General features: G+C 38.4%; 1 protein-coding gene across 4 annotated transcripts in view; it reads right to left on the minus strand.

Moving 5' to 3' along the window:
• CACNA2D3 (calcium voltage-gated channel auxiliary subunit alpha2delta 3) overlaps positions 1-16,601 on the minus strand; it is a 728,899-nt gene that overhangs the window by 504,691 nt on the left and 207,607 nt on the right. The window lies entirely within an intron of this gene.

The following is a 16,601-nucleotide window of genomic DNA, read 5'->3' on the forward strand; positions in this document are numbered from 1 at the left end:
GAAATAGGGACACCTTTTGATTGTATACTTTAACAAGCACTGTGTGGTTCCTTATGTAGATCAACAGTGCTCTGGTAGATATATTTAGGCAACCTTCTCAATTTAGGGGCATAATACTCAACTAAAGACATAAGTCTAATGCAGAGGCAAGTTAGGTGAAATGATAATATATATACTCTGCAGGGTTTGTCAGCTTAGATTTTAAAATTCAGCGCCTGATTTGACTGCATATTTATGATTAGACTGTGGTGTTACACTAGAATCATAGAATATCAGGGTTGGAAGGGACCTCAGGAGGTCATCTAGTCCAACCCCCTGCTCAAAGCAGGACCAATCCCCAATTTTTGCCCCAGATCTCTAAATGGCCCCCTCAAGGATTGAACTCACAACTCTGGGTTTAGCAGGTCAATGCTCAAACCACTGAGCTACCCCTCCCCCTACAGTGAACATTGTCCAAGAAATTAGATTTGTTTAAAGATGAAAAATATGTATAAGAACAAGGGATTGGAAAGTTTAGTCTTTATGCATGCCTTAGGTATTGTGGAAGAACAGGTTATTTAAGAGTAGCGTGCAAACATATATTACTAAAATAATATTCTTCACAAAAAAGGGTTAAATGTGGCTTTATTGATTTTTAGAGTGTTTATATTTTTAACTGTATCATAGGTGGGGCTGGTAACGCTGCTTAATACAAAAGTTGCCTGACACTTCATTATAAGACCTTGCTTTCAGCTTACAACTTTGCCAAACTTTACCAATGGGGGCTGCTTTTTTACATGCCAGGTGTCCGACTCAGGCTGAATTGTTTTGGAAAATTTCAGCCAAGATCCATCAGCCTTTTCCAAGAACAAGGCTAGGGAAAAATATTTTGTTTTGCCCATGTCTGCTGAACTTTTATTTGAAGAGGTTTGGTGCCCCCCATGCTTTGGAGAGGGAACTTGAAATTGGGTAGGGGTGGTTGTGTGTCGGGGATGGCTAAAAGCAAATCTCTATGAACATCTGCCAAATATGGGCAAGTTACAAGCCTTTGAAAAATGAGTTCACATGTGTTCACTAGAGACTTTTTAAATTTCAGCAACTAAACTTCCTTAAGATTCTGTGTGCACTAACCATGCTATAGCCTGAGGCTAAGTAGGATTTTCTTTGCAATTGCAACTCTAGGCTGTTACAGGCCATGCCAGGTCCAGGCACCAGAACTGAGAACAGAGAGTCTGTCTCCCCCATGGAAAAAAAAATGGTGCGTGCTTACATACATGAAGACTGTGTCATAATGCCTATGCACAAGGGGGCCACATTAAGGTGGCACAAGCAATTTAATTTCCTATCTGTTTCTATATACACATATATATATATACACACACACACACACACACAACCAACCATCCACACACTTCTTTTCATTTGTAGATCTCTATGCATTTTATATAGGTTGCCAAGTCTCAGCCTCTTCATTTCACCGATGGGAGAACTGAGGGTCAGGAAGGTTGAGAGGTTTGCCCAACATTATACTCAAGTCGGTGTCAGTCCTGGGAATAGAACCCAAGTATCTGGATTCTCAGATCTATGCCTACCCTGTCCACTGGATGATGTTACCTAGAAACAAATCTAAGGTACTGTAGTCACTCCGACTGAAGTGGAACCATAAATTACTTTTGCACTGTAGTCATAGAACTTCTAAACATTCTAATCATAATTCTGATCTCAAAGTTCAAATAAAAATATCTATTTTAACATGCTAACCTATAAGAAACATGTTGGTTACTGTCCTGTTTTAAGAGAAAACAACCCACTTTGTTCACAAAATAAGTGAAATTGAATATATTTGATAAGTTTTTATTAAAATTACTTCTTTGAAATTAAAATCAATTATGCTACAGCAACGTAAGTAAATATTTGTATATGTTGTACATATTTTACATCCTTAATTTTTGTAAAAATACACTCAAGGACCACAACTACCAAAGATATTAATGGAATTCCATCACTGATTATGAGCATCTAGATAATCTTCAGATAAATAATTATCCCATTTAATTATTACCATATTTCATGTTAAAATCAAAGGACCAATTTCATTCTATGTACAATTTTATTGGCTTTAATGAACTTCAGTGGCATTATCCTGCTTTTACCTGTGCAACTACGAAGGAAAAGGAGGGGTGGTAGAGCATGGCACTGCCAGCTACCATCTGGCACAGAACTCATCCTGTGTGTGTAGGGCAGGCTGCCACACAGAGTGCATAAAAATCAATTATTTAATAAAAGTAAAACAATCAGATTTGTTTTAACTTAAATTAAATACACGTTTATTTTTTAAAAATAAACCTATTTAAAATTAAATGTGAAATTATGACAACCTATGTTAAGGCACAATTTTACTGTAATCGATTAAAATCACAAAATAATTTTAAAAATAATATTAAGCAATACATGTTTGTTGCCAGATTTTAAAGAAAGTCAATCCACTGTCCTGGTGGACGTCACTGACTAAGTACCTGGAACCACGGTAAAGTATTAAAGTAAAGTATTAAACCAGCTTTTGACTGACAGCAATAGCCTCGCCTGCAAGTGCAGAGAGAACCTTTTCTTCATTTCAAATGTATTCAATTAATTCAGTCCAATGATTAGTTGATTCAATTTTTTAAATAATCTACTGGGATTTGAAATAGCAGGAAAGCTTGTTTTCTTCTTCCCATCTATGAATAAAATCTAGATCTGAGAACAATATCTACCAATTCTAAAATCTTGAAGGACATGGTAACCAGAAAATCAGTCTAATTCACTAACTGCAGTTAATACTTCCTTAGTGTACTATGTCAGTTATGTATCTAGCACTTTTAAAGTTGTTTTGTTCAATAAAAATGTCATGTTAAAATATTTTTCTGCATTTTTAATTTAACTTAAATTTTTATCTCAACAGAGCTTGACGCAAATCACAAGAAATTAATTAGCATCTGGAAAATAAGAAATGCATCATTCACCATTTTCTATCATAATAAAAATGCACAAATTAAGAAGCAATTTAAGTTACATAATTGCTTAAATAAATGTGTATAAATATAACGTATCGTCCTAGTTAGTAAAAAACAAACAACAAATTTAGTGTAAAGGCTACCCCCTTTAGTTTCAAATCAACATGTTTTAATGGTTACCAACTAATGAGAATGAACCTTTGTTTAGGAAAACAACTAAAAAGTACAAATGCAAAGCATGACTAAAATTTATTATTTAATACAAAGTTTCCAGCTTGCTGATTTAAATCATAATTTAAATTGCTCTGATTTGAACCAATCCACCCTGCTGCCACATCATATTGCTTACTGCTCTGAGCAGAGGTATAGTACATACTACACTAGCATTTGTTGCCCACGAGCCATGTTCCTTGTAGGAATGATGGGTATGCCAGTGTGCTCCCTGGTATACTTTCTTCAGTGCTATGGTTGACCAGTCAGGGTATATTACCTTTATATCCTGTCCTGTTCTTTTCTCCATAGAAAGAGGCTTCCCTTCTTTCTATTGTGAACCAGGTGAAGGAAATATTACTTGCAACTCTTAAGTATAGTGCTTAGACATATGGGGATGAAGCAAAGTTATTGTTGGGAGTCTGAACACTGAATTACCTCGTGATTTTTGCAGCTTGTTCAGCTCCTCAACGTTATTGTAATTTTTTTTTCAACTGGTGTTTAGATTATTTTTGAAAGTAGTATTTCCATTAAAATATACACTGAAGATCTTCTCAATTAAATATACTGAAAGAGTGCCTTTCAAAGATAGTAATGTTGGCTACGCTATTAAACCTGTAATATTTTATTTCTCTTCACTCCCATCTGTAAAATTGAGATAATGATATTTAACTCATTTGTAGAGCACTTTGAGATCTACTGATGAAAAGCACTATATCAGAGCTGGGTATTATTATTCCATCTTTTACATTACTTCTGTGTCTCAACATTATTGCACCAGGAGTTGTAAAACTTCTTTCTCTCTTAAAAAGTATGAGATGTAAATGCAGCAAAATGTACTGTACTGATAAGACATTTGTGCTAGTTCAAATTCCATTAAAACAAATCAAACTTGTGTGCCATTCACTTCAAAGGAAATTCCGCCCACTGTAGAAATTGCTAAGAAACATGGATTAAAAAAACCTTAGCAATGCACCCATTGATCAGATACAGTAACTGTTATTCAAAGTGAAGTATACTGAGTGCTTTATATCTTTATTAATAAACCAAAAGAGTTTAATCAGCTTACAGCTGCCTACATTTTTTTTTTAAATTAAGCCAGTTTCTCTCTGCAACTTGGCAAAAATCCTGTGAAACCAAGCTAAACCTCCTTATTTTTGCCAGTTCAATAATTGCAGCCTAATGCAGTTGAATTATTTTTGACAGAAAAATATCCCCTGCAAGATGAGAACCTGCAGGCCAAGTTTCAGCACAATCTGTTTTCAAACTATGGAGATACTAACTTCCTCGGCAACCTTTGGCACACGGCCTGTCAGGGAAATCCACTGGCAGACCGGGACGGTTTGTTTACCTGCAGCATCCGCATGTTCGGCCGATTACAACTCCCACTGGCCACAGTTCGCCAGTCCAGGCCAAAAGGGGCTGCGGGAAGCAGTGTGGCCCAAGAGATGTGCTGGCTGCCACGTCCCGCAGTCCCTATTGGCCTGGAACGGTGAATCGTGGCCAGTGGGAGCTGCGATCGACCGAACCTGCGGACACGGCCTGTAAACAAACTGGCCCAGCCCACCAGTGGATTTCGCTGATGGGCCACGTGCCAAAGGCAGCCGATCCCTGTAACACTAAGGGTTTCCAGAGGAACACCCTGGAGCCCATGGACTACTGCCAATTTCAGCAACATTTTGTCTGCAGGTAGCACTGTCCCCATCATTGCCAGTTCAACAGTATTATTTCAGCGGCTCCAGCTAAAGAGCTAATCATCTCATCTCAATGACAGTCTCTCAAAAACAGCAGTGATGCAACAACATGGCATAGGAACTCGGCTCTTTCTGCAGGTCTTAAGTTCATTATAACATTTTGATCTAAAAGTGGCACTGAACTCAATTATACTATACTACCTAATGAGATATGGTGGATGGAGAGGAGTCCCTAGGCCCATAACTAACTCTTCATAGCCATGCTGTATGTACAGTATCAAATTATAACATTTTCTGTCAAAATCATAGCATATTAAAACAATCATATCTCCAACTACATACCCATTAGTATCTATTTACGCATGTAATCATTTTAGTGGTTGAATAGCAAATAGATCCTTAAGTCAAGAAGGTTATTTTCCACTCACTTGTCCCTTACTTCTGCTTTATCAGTCTTAAGAGAGAGATGATGCAACATCTTTACCTGCAGCATCCGCATGTTGCGGATGATACTAAACTGGGAGGAGTGGTAGATACGCTGGAGGGGAGGGATAGGATACAGAAGGACCTAGACAAATTGGAGGATTGGGCCAAAAGAAATCTGATGAAGTTCAATAAGGATAAGTGCAGGGTCCTGCACTTAGGACGGAAGAATCCCATGCACCGCTACAGACTAGGGACCGAATGGCTAGGCAGCAGTTCTGCGGAAAAGGACCTAGGGGTGACAGTGGATGAGAAGCTGGATATGAGTCAGCAGTGTGCCCTTGTTGCCAAGAAGGCCAATGGCATTTTGGGATGTATAAGTAGGGGCATAGCGAGCAGATCGAGGGACGTGATCGTTCCCCTCTATTCGACATTGGTGAGGCCTCATCTGGAGTACTGTGTCCAGTTTTGGGCCCCACACTACAAGAAGGATGTGGATAAATTGGAGAGAGTCCAGCGAAGGGCAACAAAAATGATTAGGGGACTGGAACACATGAGTTATGAGGAGAGGCTGAGGGAGCTGGGATTGTTTAGCCTGCAGAAGAGAAGAATGAGGGGGGATTTGATAGCTGCTTTCAACTACCTGAAAGGGGGTTCCAAAGAGGATGGCTCTAGACTGTTCTCAATGGTAGCAGATGACAGAACGAGGAGTAATGGTCTCAAGTTGCAGTGGGGGAGGTTTAGATTGGATATTAGGAAAAACTTTTTCACTAAGAGGGTGGTGAAACACTGGAATGCGTTACCTAGGGAGGTGGTAGAATCTCCTTCCTTAGAGGTTTTTAAGGTCAGGCTTGACAAAGCCCTGGCTGGGATGATTTAACTGGGAATTGGTCCTGCTTCAAGCAGGGGGTTGGACTAGATGACCTTCTGGGGTCCCTTCCAACCCTGATATTCTATGATTCTATGATCTTACGGCAGGGCTCATAAGAAAAACAACTAGAAGAACAGAGTCCAAACAGGAATGCCCCTGAATATGCTCAGATCCCAACTGACAGGTCTGGATCTATCTCCAAAGTTTTAGTTCAAGATCCAAATTCCAGAAAATGATCGTTTTAAAATTTCAGGATTCCCTCCACTTCATTGCCTAACTGAAAGAGGTTACTGTTCTTTCAAATCCAATGGGCATCTCCTGTAAAGTAGTAGCTGACCCAATCCCATCCCCACAGCAGGGATTAAATGACAGCAGGGACCAGCACAGTTCAATCCCTGCAGCTAACACTGCTGGAACTACAAATCCCAGAGGCCCTTGTATGGTTGTGATGGAACAAAAACACCTGACCCCCACATGCTAATATTGCAAGTATCTGGATCCAGATCCCACCAGGTCATCTCAAGGATAATCTTCAAAACTGCTTAAGCTAATTTTTCTGCTTGTAATAAATACACTTTGCTCTTCCTTTAAAGTGTAGCTGCAGTAGTTAGCCATGAAACATAACTAAAGAAAGAGAATTTCCAATGGAGCACAAAACTATCTGTGGCCTCGGTTCTAATTATTAATCATCTCCATGTTTGCTTCATACATAATTTTCCTCCTGATTTCCTTGAGTCCCATCCCCTACCGACAGCAAAAAAGACCCAAATCCTGTATTTCATGCAGGATCCTTGTGCTCACATGGAACTCAGTGGTCGAGCCAGAGTTTGCCAGTTTAGACATAGGAAAAGAGACAGCAAAAAATAAAAAATAAATATTGCCATAGGAGTGAGCAAGCATATGTATTATACACTACAGGTCTGTTTAGCCTCCCTCTCTGCCTTGCCTTATGTTCACCATTTCATTATGATGCAATGGAAACCCATCAAAGTCTGTGCTAATGATAAACCGTCATGACAATGACTGATAACGTTTTGAAGAAGAAATGCAGTGTTCTTTAGTAACCTTGGTAGCACAGTCACTTTCACTGAATATAATACAGCCAAAAAGCAACCTTTTCTGCTTCACAAAATGATACTCAGCGGTAGAATGTAAGGAATTAAACTTCAATGTCTTATTTTTATACATGTAGATGAGCTAAAGTACATGCAGAGATGCTGCTTTTCCAGAATGAATAGTATTGTGTTTTATGTTCAAGAACATTAAAAAGAACAACTGAATGGATATAAAAAGTATTTTAGTTCCATAAGATAGTTAATTGCTTTCAGCAATTACATTGCTAATGATGTATACAAAAATGTCTTTGTTAACCTTAAACTGTAATATTAAATGCTTTTGATCTGAATGTTAACATTCAAATCTTGTTCATGTATCAAAATTAAACTTTGCAAATTAGTATCTAGGTTTTTCTGATGCTATGTCTAACCTTTATAACCCCAGCCTGGCTTGAAATCATTATAGGAATCTTTTCCACTCTTCAGTTCACTTAACAGATTTTACATATATTTTTTCTACCTATGACGGTTTATAAACTGTGAAATTATTGCCCAACAGGGAGAGAACTAATATTAGTACCACTTCCAACTAACTTTCCTCTTTAAGTGGGGGCAAAAGACTTATCTGGCTTCAAGACTGAGCTTGATAAGTTTATGCAAGCGATGATATGATGGGATAGCCTAATTTTGGCAATTAATTGATCTTCAACTATTAGCAGTAGATATGCCCAATGGCCTGTGATGGGATGTTAGATAGGGTGGGATCTGAGTTACTACAGAGTGTCTGGGTGTCTGGCTGGTGAGTCTTGCCCACATGCTCAGGGTTTAGCTGATCACCATATTTGGGGTCGGGAAGGAATTTTCCTCCAGAGCAGATTGGCAGAGGCCCTGGGGTTTTTTTGCCTTCCTCTGCAGCATGGGGCAGGGGTCACTTGCTGGAGGATTCTCTATACCTCAAAGTCTTTAAACCATGATTTAAGAACTTCAATAGCTCAGACATAGATTAGCAGTTTGTTACAGGAGTGGGTGGGTGAGATTCTGTGGTCTGCGTTGTGCAGGAGGTCAGACTAGACAATCATAATGGTCCCTTCTGACCTTAAAGTCTATAATTCTATGATTCTATGAAATTGTAATGCCAAACACTACAATACATTGGCTTTCTGCCATATTTACAATTAGGAATTGTTTTATTTGATTATGTATACTTTGTATCTTCATATAACAGTATGTAAATATTTTAGAGAGCTCTTGTTTAAGAATTAGAAATACAGAAGAGCCTTATAGTTGCAATGTATATTTCTTAACCTTACTGGACCACTGGACATATTAAAACAGAAAAATGCATTATTTGTGAATGACAGATGAGAAATTATATTCAAGAATTGGTGATCCTTGAATAGACTACCAGAATATTTTGATGAAGAACAGTTGAATCATTAATAATTGTAACTAATTTCAGAAACAGACCTGGATATTAAATACTTCAAATTTGGGTAGAATTCAGATTTATCTTTTTGTTGCAATTTGCAAATTACAGATCCATGGGTATGTATACGCTGCCACGAAAACACCATGGAACTGAATCTGAGAGCCCAAGTATATTAACTCAGGCTTGGCTGCAGGGCTGAAAGTGGCAGTGAAGACATGTGGGCTTGAGCTGGAGCCTGAGCACTGAAACCCTCCCCCATGGCTGGGTTTCAGAGCCCAGACTCCAGCCTAAACCCATATGTCTATACTATTATTTTTAGGCCTGGAGCCCAAGCCCAGTAAGCCCAAGTCAATTGGGCTTGGGCTCTAAGACTCAGCACCATGGGTCTACCCTGCAAAGAAAACCACACCCATAGTTTGGTTACTGATGTTCCCTGAAATTCAAAGACCTTCAGGATTTGAGGTATTTGACTAAAGTATCTCTCTAGTTACTAAGCTCTTAGGAACCACAACTTCACCATCTCAAGTATTTAATTATAGGAGGTGTGGTACATTGGCTAACACATCCCCATATATAATTGTTTTCAGACATGTTCTGAAGATTTTTAATTCATCATGTGTTTACAGCATGAAATTTGGAAGGAAAGCAATAGCTCTGGGATCAAGGAGGTGCCTTTTGCCATCTCCCTGAAAATCCTTTCAGATTTAGCCAAGTTCTTCAGCTGTCAAAAAATTTCTATTTGTACTCTGTCACTCTCAGGAGAGCTTGCTAGAGGCTTGCTGCTAAAACCTTCAGTAGTCCCTCCACCCTAAGCAAGCTCTCCAGAGTCTCACTTCAAATGCTATGCAGACCTGAAAATCCAGATAGACACAAGAAAGATGTCCTTCGCTTGCTCTTTTCTCCAGTTAAAATACACCCAAACACCCTAGTACACTGGGCTGTGAAACATGAGTTATAGACTCATCTTTTCTAAAAGGTGGTATTAATAATTCTTAATCCTTAATAATTAATAATTCAGATTTAAGGGTGGCAATTTTGCAACAGAAAAGCTTCAAAAACAGGCTCCAACGAGAAACTGCTGAGCTTGAATTAATATACAAACTAGATACCATTAACTTGGGTTTGAATAGAGACTGGGAGTGGCTGGGTCATTACACATATTGAATCTATTTCCTTAAGCTAAGTATTCTCAACCTTCTTGTCAACTGTCTAAATGGGCCATCTTGATCATCACTACAAAAGTTTTTTTTCTCCTGCTGATAATAGCTCATTTTAACTAATTAGCCTCTCACAGTTTGTATGGTAACTTCCAACTTATCTGTATGTATATCTTACTATATGCTCCATTCTATGCATCCATTGAAGTGAGCTGTAGCTCATGAAAGCTTATGCGCTAATAAATTTGTTAGTCTCTAAGGTGCCACAAATACTCCTGTTCTTTTTGCGGATACAAACTAACACGGCTGCTACACTGAAACCCATTAATAATTCTGTGCCTTTTCAACCCTTATCGATCCAGGCCTGCTTGAGTAATTGCTTCTACTTCCTAACTTTTGAGTGCTTGACTTTGCAACTCTAGTACAATTATTTTAAACACAGACTTTTGGTATGGAACTTATATAGAGACTAAAATTCTCAAAATCCCTTTCAACAGGCAAGCCACACCAAGGACAAGCACACCATTCGGTATTTGTGGAATTAAACATTTGTTCACGAAAAGCAGGTCGTTGCATCTGCAAGTAGGCAAGTCACTGATTTTAAAGCCAGATGGAACCATTAAGATAATTTAATCTGACCTCCTGTATAAAACAGGCCATAGAACCTCACCCAGTAATTTACACATCAAGCCCCTAACTTCTGTTTGAGACAATTCTACAAGTTGTACAAGAGAATCAGCAGTATTTGAACATATGACCATTTACACAACAAGCAGGAACCTTTCCACATCACCACCAAATCATTGTATTGTGATGTCCAAGGTCACGTAGCAAGGCAGCACCAGAACTGGGAATAAACACAGCTTTCCTGCTTCTGAGAGTGGTGCCGCATCAACCAGACCACACTGCCTCTGCAAGAGAAAGCATGCACACAAAACAGAAATGATTCCCTGATCACAGTTCACCTGAACAGCCAACAGAAGATGACTTCACCCAATCAGATGAATAGACTCAGATTCCAAGGCCTGAAGGGACCACTATGATCATCTAGTCTGACCTCCTGTGTAACAGAGACCATCGAACTTGCCCAAAATAATTCCTAGAGCATATATTTTAGAAAAACATCCAGTCTTGACTTGAAAGTGGTCAGTGATGCAGAATTAACCTCCTTTAATTCTTTATTAATCAAGTCCCATATCAACCACTCCATGATCTTGGCTGGGATTGATGTCAAACTAAAAGGCCTATAATTATCTGGGTATCCCGTTTACGCTTTTTAAGTATTGGCACAAGATTAGCTTTCTTCAGGTCGTCTCGAACTTCCCCAATGTTCCAAGACTTATTGAAAATCAACATTCAGAGACAAGCCAGCTCTTTTAAAACTCTTGGATGAAAGATATTGAGATCTGCTGATTTAAAAATGCCTAATGCTAGTAGTTGTGTTTAACATCCTAAGACACTAGTGAAATGGAAAGTGTTACAACATATGATGAAATTACATTTGTTTTTTCCCCAAATACAGAACAGAAATATTTACTGAACATTTTTGCCTTTTCTGCATTGTCTTGAATACAGAACAATCATATTAAAGTCTGATCCTCTACCAACTGACCTACCTGGATTCACTGTACAGCTGTGTGATTTCTTACTGCTAATGCCAGTTTATACATATAGGTGTAGGTTTTAAAGTACACAGCTGATGCATGTATTTGTTTTTGTTGCTTATAGCTTTGTACATTTATCCCATATTGTACACCCACATATGCTCTAAGAAATCTACACAGAAACTTAACTCTCCCTGCAAACCAGCCCTTAAAGCGTACAAGCTTGCCAGAATCAACAATTAGCAAAGAGGAAATTGTGTTCAGGAAAACAATAGAGTTCAGCCAGGCGCATACTTATGACAGACCCAGAGGTAACTCTAAAGTCATCAACAGAATTGCTTATGACACTTGCAATGCAAAGGAGCCACATATTGCAGGACAAAAAGTCTTTATTTATATCTTGTCATTTGTGTCCTGGCACGGATGAAATATTTGGAACTGTGAATGCTGACCTTTCTAGCAGAGAAGAGTGTTGATGAATGACAAGAAAGTGACTGATCTGGTATTAATGTTTGTGATTATTCTAAACTTAATCCATAAAATGATAACTGTCTCCTACAATTTATGTGTTGTGGATTACATATTCTGTTATATAAACCTATCTGCATTTCACAAGTGAAGGGAAAATCTCAACCCAACATGCAAGAGGTAAACTGAACCTCATCCAAAAACAAATTCTCAGTTCTGCAAATCCAGGTTGAAAATTTCATGAAGAGAAAGTCTGATGAGATTTCTTATACCTTTTGGTTCCAGTTGGTTCATTATGTAACGAGAGAATATCTTATCACTCTTTTACAGGATTTTGCCACTTCTGCTCTCTGCTGGAATCAGGAAGTGCAGAGGTGCTTGAAAATGAAAACAGTATTGTGCTAAAAGGTTGGGATTGTGTAAGAGCCAGAACCTGTTTTTTCTTATCTCAGAGCAAACTGACTTACTTGCATTGATTGTGAAGCTTCAATAATAGGGAAGGAATGCACCTGGGTGCTAGTTCCTTTTCATTAGAAGATCGCTATTGTATTATTTATTATTTGTATAACTGTAGCATCTAGGAGCCCTGGTCATGAGCCAGGACCCCACTGTGCCAGGCACAGTACCAACACAAAGACGGTCCCTGTGCCAAAGAGTTTACAATCCAAGTATAAAATGTGAGACAACAGATAGATACATAAAGATTGGGGGAGGGACTGGGAGGGAAAGGAAGGAGTACAAGGAAACAATGGAACAGTGTTGAACATCATATTGTCACAAGCAAAATGGCATGGTAATTTTGTAACAAAACTGCAAAATGGAGAACAGGTTTTGTTATGAACAAGAAACTCCCTGAGATTCAAAGAACATCAAGAGAGACCCCCAAAAGGACGTGTTATCAATATTTTAACAAACCTCACGTTCCAGGGTACACGTGTTTCCCAGAATGAGGGGCAAGGAACCTATCAGTTTACCCAGTCAAACAAAATTAACATATCATAGCCATAGCCAAGGAAGGAGGCAGCACCACATGGTAGATAATTTCAGTTACGCTGCACTTACTGGAAATATTTAGTCTTGGTTTCTGAAATCTGTACAGAATTTGTTGATAACACAATGTTCATTTGTGTCGTGTGTGTGTGCACGCGTTGGTAATCTTTACTAGTAATTTATGTAATATCCGATATTCAATGTAATTTTGTCCACTGAAAAGGCAAAAAATGAATTTCTCTTCAGAAATATTTTTATGAGCTATGAAGACAAAAGTCATCACCTCCATGTACAATTTAACAGTGTTTAATGGAATGAGCTCTGTCAGAAACAAGGAAATCATCCCAGTTTACCCTTAAATTTGAGGGCACAATTTTAACAAGGGGCTCCAGAGAACCATCCTGAACCCTCTCTAGAGCATCACTGGTTTCAGATGTGTTTCAGGCATGGATTCCCCCACTCCTCCAAGGCTCTTCTTCCCAGTTGATCTTTATAGCAGTCTTTACTCAGGGTTGGGGAAGTCCAGTGGACTTTCTGATCCCTTCTGTTTGTCTTCAGAATTATAGAAACAGAAGATCACTTGGCTTGGCTTCTCCCATCTGGAATGGTAGACATTGGGGGGAAAAAACCAGATAGCTTTCAGGTGGAGAAGAATGTATGCCATGCTCTGGGCAGGTTGAAGGAATGAAACTATATTCATTAAAATGTACAAAGATTATCACCTTAAGTATGTCTTCTATAGCTGTACTTATGGAACCAATCCCAAACTGGCAGGCAGCTAGTTTACTCCAAATTTGCCAGTGGCCAACTGGACTAGTTCTGCAAAACACACTAAAGACCCACTGCTTCCTGGGCATAGGAAAACTAATTTCAATAGGAGAAAGGAGAGAGAAAATGATGGAAGATGACTGCGTCCAACTGTATTGGTACAGAAAGTACTACTTTCAGAAGCTGGGTGTATATGGGGAGTAAGTGCTGTATTGGCTGATTCATCATTTTTATTATTAAAATGATGAAACCAGGTGAGATGGAACCTTTTTCCTAGAGATTTTAGGTTTATTTCAAACCAAGACAAAAATTAAATTCAAAGGGTAGTGCAAATTTAAAACTGGAGATTTCACAGAGCTCTGGTAAAAAGTTATTTCATATTACAATGTTATATTTCTTAATTTTTTAAAGTTAGGTTACCTCTAGGTCAGAAGCTTGGAATACCAAAATTAAAAGCTACTCCAAACCATATTATCCGTTTATGGTTCTGCTGCTCCAGTGAAGACAGATTTTTAACATGGTGGTGAAGAGGCTCAAAAATTTGAGATGACTTAGCTTTCAAACATTTTCCAGAGCGGTTTACTGAATATGTTCCTGCTTAAGTTTTGACTTGTTCCAAGAATGATTAGGTGGCAGTTCCAGTTGTTGGGCCAAAGGTGCTTTGCAATAATTTTTTTAGCTGCAACTATTTCAAAATGTCTCTTTGAAGACAGAGTCTTTACAGAGGACTCAATATCCTCACACAGTAAGTATCACTGCCTTTCTAGTTTTCCCTGTAATTTAAACAGCCTCTTTTGCTTGCAATATTCTATACATTTCACAAAAAAGACAGACAATACATAGCTGACAATGATTCCCTCTCCTAGAATACTCTACACAGCTGTAGAATTAACACTCATGTCAAGTAGGTCCTGAGATGTGGGCACCGTCTATATAGGAGGCATATTAGGTCTTCTCCCATGACAATATATGGATTCACTCATAAAATGGGCAAACATCTAACCTGTTGCCCGGCAGCCAATTTGCAGGCTCATAGCTTACAATTGCCAGCTGCAGGTTTCTGGGAAAAACTGTCTCATGGTGAGCCATGCAGACAATCACCACACAAGAGCCTCACATAGATGAAGAATAGAGAAAGATGCCTGACCCTTAGATCTAAAAGAACAAATGCTGTCACCAAGTGATCTGAGGACACTGACATAATTAAACAGATGTAAATTCCCGCAGAATAACCCATTTAGGACAGAAGGGGAAGGGAGAATGGATACCTGGAACTCTATTAAGACACAAGAGAGCTGTGGAGGGACCTTCCTGGCTACAGGAGCCAAGCAAAAGGAATGGGGAGCTGTTGGGCTAAGCATAGAAACATCAAAGGTGATATCTCAGGACCTGGCACTGCATGATCATTGACAAGTCACTTCATCTCAGTTTATCCATCTATAAAATGAACATATTGCTTTTCACATTAAGGTTTAAACGACTTTAAGAGCCTTAGATGAAAGGATATATAGAATTATATACTTATGTCAGGAAGACTTAGAATTGCATGAAAACTCACAATAGAGAGCGCCCAGTTTAACACAATTTGGGGCTAGTATTGTCTGCCTTGATAGACTGTGAATATATTTTCTTCACCAAAAACTCCCCAAACACCATTTTATATAATTGACCATACCCATCACCAGCGAACTTTATTTCCACTGGATTTTGCTAAAATAGCAGAGCACTCAGAAACTGCCAAGTTATGATTCACTAAGCAGTGCCAAGGTTAGACCTTGATGCCCATAAAGATTCATTAAGTATGAAACACAGTATCAGCAGTGTCTTTCTACTGACCTAAGCAATAATTTTGGCTCAAAGTTCTTAAAGTTTTCAATAACATGAAAGGTAAAGAGCACTGGCTTAACAGCTTTTAACCAGATATTTGATACTATGTATGCTCAAAAAGAGACCCTAAGGTCTATAAAAGATGAATGAAGAGAGTAAAAAACGTTAAACAATTTTACAAATACAAACCACGGGTGTTTGAGTCGTTATTTTTATTTATTTTAGTCTAGCATAAAGAATGATTCAGTATCTCAGTTATTTTGTTGCTATTGTGCAACTACTGTGCCAAAACAACATCTTACAATAATTTGAATCATTTAATTCATATACCATGCCACACAAAAAGAATGAAATATGTTTAGCTAATACAATGACACCTAGAGAATAGGGTGACATTCTCGCATAAATCTTCTATTCCAGGCTATGCTTAAATTAATAGCATCAGAAATAATTAACTAGTGCAAAGGGGAGGTTGGATATTTTCAACAGAAGCCACAGCTGCGTGGGAGGTTGCAGGGAAGTTGACAGGCCTCTTCTGAAGAAAGTTGAAATTAAACAAATATATAAAAGTTGGAGCAAAAACTCACAGACCATGGCTGGTGATGCTGACAGACTAATAGTTTTCTGTGTTTATGAGATTTTTAGCGCCTTTTTTTGCACAAGAGTTTTGCAAACGACTGACAGTGAATGGAAATACAGTGAACATTTCATTTAGTGAAGTTTCATATAGGTTCAGTACAAACTGGAGTTCAATTTTTAGTGACCTTTTGTTTACAGTGAAATTGTTCTATGGATTAAAGTTCACCATAATATTGTTTTACTTCCACTTTGTAACGAATGGGAAAGACTTTTAACATCTAAGATCTTTGTGGTTGCTTCTGTTTAAGTAATCCAAATACACCAGAGTAAAGGCTCAGGACTCTTACGCTACTTGAGAGCATGTGCATGTATGAGTAGAAGTTGTGTGACATTTCCAGTTATAAGACCCTGTTTTCAGTTGCTTATCACTTAAGTGAACTTTAACCATTTGGGCTGGCCTCAAGCTCAATTTTTGGAAAGTTTCAGCTAAAGTGGTTCAGGCATTTCTCAGAACGAGGTGAGATAAAAATATGTTGGTCCCATCTTAAATTCTT

The sequence above is a fragment of the Lepidochelys olivacea genome (assembly GCF_965140295.1).
Source record: "Lepidochelys olivacea isolate rLepOli2 genome assembly, chromosome: 7".
Taxonomy (NCBI): Eukaryota; Metazoa; Chordata; order Testudines; family Cheloniidae; genus Lepidochelys; species Lepidochelys olivacea.